Genomic DNA, 9,874 nt, shown 5'->3' on the forward strand with positions numbered 1-9,874 from the left:
TTATGTTTTTAAGTAAAGGAAATTTATCAACTCTTTACTTTAGGAATGGAAGAGTGGAATTCAAAGGCGTATCCAGATATAATAATCCTTGCTAGAAAAAGAAATAGAGAAAAAGAAAAAAAGAAAAAGAAAAGAAAAAGAAAAAGAAATGAAAAAAGAAAAGAAATGAAAAGTTGAAAAATAGAGGAGAAGCTGGATGATTAATGCCTAGTCAAAAATTGGTTCCACATCTAATCTTTTTAAAGTATAAAACTTGAGAAACTCTTAAGCTTGAGGATATAATATACTAAATAAAATTATGCTTAATAAAAAACTTTAAGTGGATAAGTTAGAATGCTGAAACTTTATATTAGTGAGTTTATAATATTTCTGAACTAGATAAGAACTCATATTTTCAAACTACTTTACATTAAAAATTTCGAAACTCTAAGTTGGTCTCATTTACTAAAGTTTTTTTTAGATTGGACTACTATATTTCTACATCAAAATTTTAGAATATCCTAAAGAAAATAAAATAAATAATTTACTTAATTGGTTTTTAAGAGATTGGACTATCACTTGAGGACAAGCAACATTTTATGTTTGGGTGCTTTTGATAAACCAAAAATATATAGTCTTTATGTACACATTTATATTCCTATTTTTCAGATATTACGCTTTAATGAAAGGTATTTTTATTTTTTTTAGGTACAATAAAAAAGATTAAAAATGATAAAAGGAGTGAAAAAAGGATCAAATTTGGAGCAAAAATGAACTGAGGCGCCTAAGCACCCAAGACTTGTGCTTACGACCAATTACATCGAGAGAGCTACGCCTAAGCTCCAGGTACCCTACAGTTAAGCGCCAGAAGTAGTTATTTAATTATTCATTCAATTTGGAAAATTTTTTGAAGAGGTTTTTAAAGCAACCCTTGGTGAAAATGTGGAAAATAGTTAATGGAAACAAAAATTCATTCAATTGACTTTTGAAACGAGGTAACTTCTAGAAGATTCATTGAATGAAGACATATTTTGAACAGTCACCAAGGCACCTTTTGGAAAATTATAAAAGAAGACTTGGATCATCCATAGAAATGGGGAGCGGGAGAATCCATGCAGACCAATGCAGTGCTAACCACCACATACGCCGCCGCTGCCCACTTTTTTTTTATTTTGGGTTGTATTTTATATTGTAAGTGAAGGAAGAAATTGAAAGGAAATTCAAGACTTTGGTGGAGAGGATTTGAGATAATTTTTTATCTTTGTGATTACATTTTACATTTGGTTTTAATTTATACATTTGGTTTTAATTTAGACTTCTTCTTTATGTGCATGATTTCTATTTTCAAACTCAAACTGTGGTTGTGTTTTCTTCATGATTTCTGAGTAGTTTTCTTTATATATTTCCTTAAAATGTTAAGTGATTAAGTATTGGAGGGAAGTTGTGTAAAGTACTAGTCTTTAATGCTGGAAGAAGTTGTGATGAACTAAAACCTTGTACTTTATTTACTTCTTGATTTGGCCAATTAAGATGTTAATACCTGTTGTGTGAACATATAAGATCGAGATGGTGTTGTCTTAGTCAAAAAATTGTAAGAATCACATTTCATGTCATGGATGAGAATGTAGTTCATGGGGTTGAGTGAAAATAAATAGGGAAATAAACTTTGAAGGCTGTAGAATTGGAGGACTTTAGAGTGCTAGGCTAAAGCCCCCAATTTGGTTTATAGTTTTAGGTTTTGATACGAGATGTTAGTCCCCAGGTGGAGGGAGAAGAGGAAACTCCAGAGTGAGAGCTAGTATCTTTCTTACCTAACTCATTTTCAAGGCTATTCAAACTATAGATTAACCAATGTTCTTTATAGCGTCTCTACTAAGGGTAAAGAACATTATTGATCATATTTGACAAAGCACAATTAGAGTAATTTCACAACAAAATTCCTATACGTGTTAATGATTAATGATAAGGAAAAAACATATTTTTTTTATTTTACCTTCATATTGCAAATATCAAGTTAAATTAGTTAGTTGCTTACTTTAATTTTAACTATTAAAAAATACAAAAAATAATCAAACTTTCATTCCTATTATAGCACCTAGAGATTAGGTAAGAACATTTTTCTAAGTAGAACTTCGTTATCTAATTTCTCCTATTTTGTAAAGTGCATATTAAAGTTTTCCTTATGGGTTAAATATTTGTGGCTTAGTAAAAAACCTTATATTACTTGATAACGAATATGTATACTTGCGTAGTATCACATATTTAAATATTATAAATGTATTCTTCTTTGCTTAGAAGTTAAGAATTTACCTAGCTTTTGCTTGGGATCAAGTTTTTTGCTTTGTTGCACTTACCAAACATCTTGTTCAAAAAGGGTAAAGGAAAGTGATCTTTCCTAGTGGTTGAATTTAATTTTCTATAATTAATGAAGATTCATCATCCAGTGACTTGTGTTGTTGGTACTAGTTCATTATTTTCATTTGTCATAATAGTCACACTCCCTTTCTTAGGAACACATTCAATTGGACTCACCCAAGCACTATATGAAATAGGATATATTATTCCCGCATCTAACCATTTTAAAATATCTTTCTTAATAACTTTTTTCATCATAGGGTGGTTCATGATGTACTTACAATAAAATTCTGTGCATAGAAATCGAAGGACTGGTTCCTTTAATATCAGCTAACGTCTTTTAAAAGCTTTCTTATATCTTCTCAACTTTTGTTCTTGTGCTTCACTTATTTCTAAGGATACAATAATAGGTAATGCAGATAAATCTCCTAAAAAGACATATTTTAAATGTGTAAGAAGTGTTTTCATTTCTAGTTCAGGAGGTTTTACAATCGAGGAAATCAAACTTTTATTATCATCCATAGGATCTCACAATTTAAATTATTCCTGAACATAATCTAATTCTTCATTACTCTCTTCCATAGATTCATCTTGAGCTATATCCTCATTCTCATACTCGAAATATTCTTTTTCAATTTTCTTTTAAAATGTATCTATGAAATATTCATTGCTTAAATAGTCATTAATTTCCATTCTGAAGCATTCATCCTATCATTCTTTTGCTGAATATCTTCTTGACTTTGCAATATTAAATGTGACATCTTGATCGCTAACTCTCATTATCAATTTTCCTTTCTGCACATCTATCAAAGCTTTCTAGTGGCAAGAAATGGTTTTTCTAAATTGATAGGAATTTCTTTATCTTTCTCCATATCTAACAGAATAAAATCTACAGAAAAGATAAACTTATCAACCTTTACCAAAACATCTTTTATAACTCTTTTAAGATAGGTAATCGAACGATCAACTAACTGAAGAGTTGCAGTAGTAGGTGAAATTTCTCCTAAACCCAACCTGCTGAAAATCTATAGAGGCATAAGATTATTACTGGCTCCCAAATCATATAAAGCTTTTCCAAAAAAACTTTCACCAAATACATAAGGAATAGTAAAACTACCAGGATCCTTAAGTTTTTAGGAACCTTTTTTTGAATTATTTTGCTATACTCTTCACTAAGTGAAACTGTCACATTATCTGTAAACTTCCTTTTATATCCTTTATAAACTTCACATAGCTTGACATTTATTCCAGGACTTCAACAGATAGAACATGTATTGTCAATTTCCTCTATATTTCAAAAAATAATGTAAATTTATTATCTTTGTTATACTTCTTCAATCTTTGAGGAAATGGAAGTGGTGGTATTTCTATAGTATTTTTCATGGGTTTGATAAGATATTCTAACTCAAAATGAAAATCTTCACTAGATTTTTCATATTCCACCCCATTTTTTTCAACTTCAACTTCAATTTATTTTTGAACTTTTATTTCCAATTCTTCTCCACTTCTTAGTTGAATAGACTTAATTTGCTCTTTATTCTAATCTTTAGGATTAGTTCAACATTACTAAAAGAAGTTCCTGGAGGTCTATTGCTAAGTGCAGTAGCAATACATTCCAACTGATTTTCCATGTTTCCATGTTTCTAATTGCAGCTCCTTGCAGCTCCTTGACTTTATAATTGTGCACCCATTGATAATATTAATTCTTTCATTGACATTTTCTTCTCCTTAATCTATGAATTGCTATTGGAATCAGGAGGGTAATAAGGTTTATAGTTAGCATTTCTCTAATTGTTGGAGTTCTCCAATGTGTTCACAGCATTGTTCCCCCATTGCAGATTTACAACATTAGAGTTATTGTTAATCCAACTATAATTTGGGTGATTTTTCAAACCAGGATTATAATAATTGGAATAAAGAATATTAGATAGATTGTTTATTGCATTTAAAGTCTCATACAAAGATTGAGAATATATCATTTGTTCCAATGAATTTTCCTCAAGCATAGGAGGTGTCTGAGAATAGTTCATTCCATATTGATCTATCTTCTTTGATATTGCAATAATTTGAGCAACCAACACAAATATTGCATTAGAATCATTTATACTAGCTACTCTTTTTGGAGTTACTCTTTTAGAGCGTCATTAAAAATTATTAGTAGTCATCTTCTCAATGAAAGACTATGCTTCATCAAATGGTTTTGACATTAATATTCCACCAGCAGCAGCGTCAATTTTAAATCTAAGAGATCCAACCAATCCATTATAACAATTTTGAATTATTAACAATTATGGCAATGCATGGTGTTGACACTTCCAAAGGAGATCTTTAAATTTTTCCTAAGCTTCATAAATTGATTCTCCGTCAAACTAACAAAAAGATGTAATATCATTTCTAAGCTTAACAGCTTTCGATGTGGGCAATATTTAGATAAAAATTTTTGTGATAAGTCTACCCAAGTTCTGATAGATGCAGGTTCTAGCAAGCTTAACCACATCTTAGCTTTATCTCTTAATGAAAAGACATCATTTGACACTCTATCTTATTTAAATGTAGCACACAATTCTAGAAAACTAGCAAGGTGTAAGTTAGGATCCTCCGTCGGTGTTCCCCTAAATAGTTTATTTTTGTACCATTTAGATAATAGTAGGTTTAAGCTCAAATGAATTGGCAGCTACAACATGGTTTTGTATCCTCAAACGAATTTCATCTGCTATAGAATTAACATAATCTCTTAAAGGTCTCTGATGATGTTCATTTTCAATTCCAGAATTATTTATGCATGTAGCTATTTTGTTCAAATTTTCTAACTCTTTTTGTTATTTTCAAAAATTTATAATTGTTCTTTCTAACTCCGAATCATAAGGTATTAAACCTACCAATCTTAAACTACACATACACACACAATAAGTAATAAAAATAAGTAAATAGACTAAAATATAAAACTATTTATTTAAACTACAATAAGTTTTTTTGTTCAAATAAAATGTTATAAATTAAAAAGTAATTTACCATTTTTCCTCGGAAATGGGGCCAAAAACTTGATGTGGTGGTTTTGTGGTGCGTTGTAAATATCTTTCAATACTAAAATACACACACCACAACACAAGTAGTAAATATGCAGCTCAATCCCAATAAAAATAAATTTAGTATAAATAGTTTTATCTTTTAAAATTTTTAAGATGCCAAATCATAATAATAACGCAATTATACGTATCACTCAAGTAAAAAAGAGATCTAATGAAGTCATAAGTATCGATCCCATTGGGAGTTGGAAATTCTTATGGTTATAATGTCAAACACAATATTCAAACTATATTAAGTAAGAAAAACAAAACTAATGTAAATTTAATGTGCACTAAATGAAATGTAGCTAAAAGAACTAAGTTAACTTAACTAATTACTAAAATTCAAAAGTAGACTTATAAAGACTAAACAAATTTTTGTAGCGAAGCGTTCAAATTTAAGAAAGCGTCCTTCTCCTTTACAATGAGTTTATGGATTGTGAAGTAATTAAAATCATTTAAAATACCTATAAGATTGTATTGTGCCTGATAGGAGAAATCCTATTCTTTAACCTCTGAGAGTGCATAAAGATTATTGACTAATTCAGAGTTTGGTCCCTAAATCTGTGGTTAGGTTGAGAGGATATTGGCTATCACTCAAGATCTCTCACTTCTCCCTCCCCCGAGGTCTAACAATCTCACTTTAGTTTCCAAGTAACTTGGCCAAATTGGGGATTTTAATCTGTCACCTCAAAATATGCAATTTTGAGCCCATTAAAGTATATTTTTCTATTTATTTGCATGCAACCCCATTGACTATATTCTCACCCATGAAATTGAATGTGACTCTTCTTTTGTTGCAAAACGCATAGCCCGTTTTGATCTTATGTTTCTTAAAAAAATTTAACGATTCAATTGGCCAGATCGAAAAGTAAATGAAGATTAGAATTTGAATCATCACAATTTATTGACATTTAAAATAGTATAAAATAAAATCAATCCTTCACAAAACCATATCTCAAAGTAGGAACATATCTCATTGTCGGGAGAATGATAAAGAAGAATACTCAGAATTCATGAGAAGGATACGAAAAAACATAGATTTCATATATAAAACAACTTTTCTAACACTACTTCTCAAGTAAATTCCTTGAAGTTCCCTTCAAGCAATTTCTCTTATTACAACCACACTCAATTCTCTCTTAAAAATGTAATGAAGAAGAAATCTCTCAACTTCCCTCTCCTCTTACAACTCTAGAAGAAAATCCTCTCTTCTTCCAAGACTTCTCTGTCTCATGCCAACTCTTTCTTAAAACCTTTCGCCCCCTCCCCCTCTTCTTCTTCTCTATACACATCTCTTTTTTAATTAGGGCCAGCCTTCATTTCTAAGAGAATTCAAAATCCCCTCCATTTTCCTAAAAGGCACAACTTTTCACACCAAGAGAGATGTCCCTTCATTCAATAGCCTTTTGAAAGTGTCTAGATGCATTGAATCACTCAATGAGATTTCTGAATAGATTGGAGCCATCAAATACTGCTAAAAAATATTCACTAACCGCCTTACTCCGTCTTATTTTATCTCTGGCACCTGTAGGACCAGCCTTCTAAAGTCCACACTGTTCTGGATTCTAGCACCTCTGGCGCCAATTCTGGCACATCTAGCATCACTTCTCTGTAAAATCTTTGGGAAATAGTGCCCTTGCACAAGGATGCTAAAGTGCTTTGTTTTGACTCCAAATTTCTTTCTTTTTGCTCATTTTTGCTACAATTGACTAAAATTGATATACCTTCAACAGAACATAAAAATACCTTTCTTTAAAGTGCAATATCACCAAATTTAAGCCTAAAATAAATACATAAAATTGCAGATTATTTTGGTGTATCGGGATTTTAACCAGTGTCACTCTAATCAACTTTAACCCCCCATAATGTTTAAATAAAACAAAAACTTGAAACTCTTAAAAATACATGGTAAAACCTTTTGAATCTTTAGATCTTAGGAATGCTACTTTAACGAGGAGCTTGGAGCTAACTCCGTGGGCAGCATGATGAGTTGTACAAAAGATCAACTTTGAGAGAGCAAGCGGATCTAAAACAATATTTCCTTTTATTAAAACTAAATAACAAGCCATAAGATTTCAAGGTTATTTTTCTAGTACAACATAAATCTTCACCTCATCTTTATGCTTTTGTACAATCATGTTGTGCAGCTTAAGCCCTAAGTCACCTTAGGTTCTGAGGCTGCCGTTCATTACGACATAAATCCTCCTATCTTTCTGGTTATTTCTTTAATTGTGTCATGCAAAGCTAAACCCTAATAAATAAAATTGGCAGGATGAAACATTTAATAATATCTTTTCAAAATTGAAACCAAACCATAGGATAACTTGGGAAGTCACCGAGTTTCTCTTCAGGATCCATGACATTTCTTAGTTTTTCTTCCTTCGGATTCCATAATAATTGTTCCAAACTTAAGCCCTTCCCATTTGACACTCCCTTTTTCTGACCATAAAAGTCAAACCCTTTGAAATTCTTGAAGACAATATTATTTGATCTAAATGGAGAGTTTTCTTAGGTGACCCCAATCTTTTAGGATGTAATTAACTATAGGGACCTGTCCTTATAGGAAAGTTTAGAACCAAACTTAATTTAAACCATACCTAATCTTTCACATTAGATAGGGGAAAGTTTGTTGGTCAACATAAAAAGGTTTCACAGACTAAAATAGATGTCATGAGTTCTTTAGTTTATTTAATCGAGCCTCACTAGTAAGTAATAAGTCTATTCTTTGGGGTAGATGCATTAAATGCAATGTTGTGCTCAATTATCTGAACTATTGTCTATATGAGATCGGTCAAGTATTATATTTTTAAAAACTAAACTATTATTTTCTAAAATTATATATATACTAAATAAAATTAAAAATAAAATTTCTCAATTTGGCGACCAACAAATTTTCTGGCGACTTCACTGGGGACTAATTTCTCTCTCCATTATAATCAGAAAGTTACCCACAACACGTCATCCAACAAGTCACTAGACAATATAAGATTTTGAAGCCAAGGCTAGCAGAATATCACTGGTATACGATGAAGCTGCTTGAACAGATTCCCAACGTAACTCTATACTGCATTCCTTGAGGAGATAACACCGTACTGACACTCTAGCAAAACATGCTAAAGAACTGGCATGTCCACCGGAGAATTCCATCAACATTACAATGCAAGGACAATCAGTTTTATCTTAGATCGACCTCAAATATCTACATAAAATTGAAAAAGAAGAAGGAATGATGATTGCAGTTGCTAACATTAACGAAGACTGATGCAAGCCATTAATCAAATATTTGCAAACTGGAAAGTTGCAAGAGGATAAATCTGTGGCATATCCATCACGAGAAGAGCTATGTCATATGCTCTAGTGGGTGATGACCTCTATAGAAGATCGTTCGATCAGATGTGGCTGCAATGTCTGAGCAGAGTAGAAGTGTACAATATTTTCAAAAAAGTACATGTCAGATTGTGTGACACTCACCAGTCAGGACCAAAAATGAAAATGAAGATCAAAAGACTCAGATATTAATGACCAACAATGATGTTTGATTGCATGGATACAACTAGACGGTGTCAGCTTTTCCAAGTGCATGGGTGGTCTTACACCAACCTCCGATGGTGCTACATCCAACCGATGCCTTGTGGTCATTAGAATGTTGGGGAACGGCCATAATAGGTCCAATAGACCCTCCATCCTCTAAGAGACACAAATTCATTCTTTTCTCTACAGATTACTTCTTCAAGTGGGCAGAGGCAATGTTGTTACGAGAGGTTACATCACAACATGTCCTTTAAATTTTTAAAAGTCAAATTGTCTACCATTTTAGAGTACCACGCAGACTGATTTTTGATAATTGAACAACCTTGAAGAGCACAAAGATTAACAACTTTGTCAAAAGACTTGGGATAGACTGGAGGTACTCTACAATTTACTATCCTAGGGAGAATGAACTGGTTGTGACCTTTAACAAAACACTGGTATAGATTTTGAAGATTATATTGAACAAAAATAAGAGAGATTGGCATAATAAACTATTAGAAGCTTTATGGGCCTAATGGACAACTTTCAAAACTCCCACTCAATGTACAACGTACGCACTTGTGTACGGGTCCAAGGCCATAGTGCCACTGGATGTTCAGAAACCATCTCTCAGAGTCATCGTCTCCAACCAAATTATAATAGAAGAAAGTGCAAAGCCTAGACTTCAAGGATTAGAAAGTCTCGAGGGAAAATGACTAGAAGCACAACAACAATTCGAACTTTACTAAGCCAGGAGGGTACAAGCTCATGAAAAATTGGTCTGCCCGAGGTCGTTCAAAATAGGTGACCTTGTTCTTGTTCTCAAAAGATCTATTCTTGCACGTCGCAAGATAGATGAAAAATTTGAGCCAACTTGGGAGGGATCAAACTTGGGAGGGATCATTCAGATCATTCATATAGAAGGTCTATTCAAGATGAGCCTAGCAGCTGGTGGATTCTCG

This window comes from Phalaenopsis equestris, unplaced genomic scaffold (genome assembly GCF_001263595.1).
Source record: "Phalaenopsis equestris unplaced genomic scaffold, ASM126359v1 Scaffold199141, whole genome shotgun sequence".
NCBI lineage: Eukaryota > Viridiplantae > Streptophyta > Magnoliopsida > Asparagales > Orchidaceae > Phalaenopsis > Phalaenopsis equestris.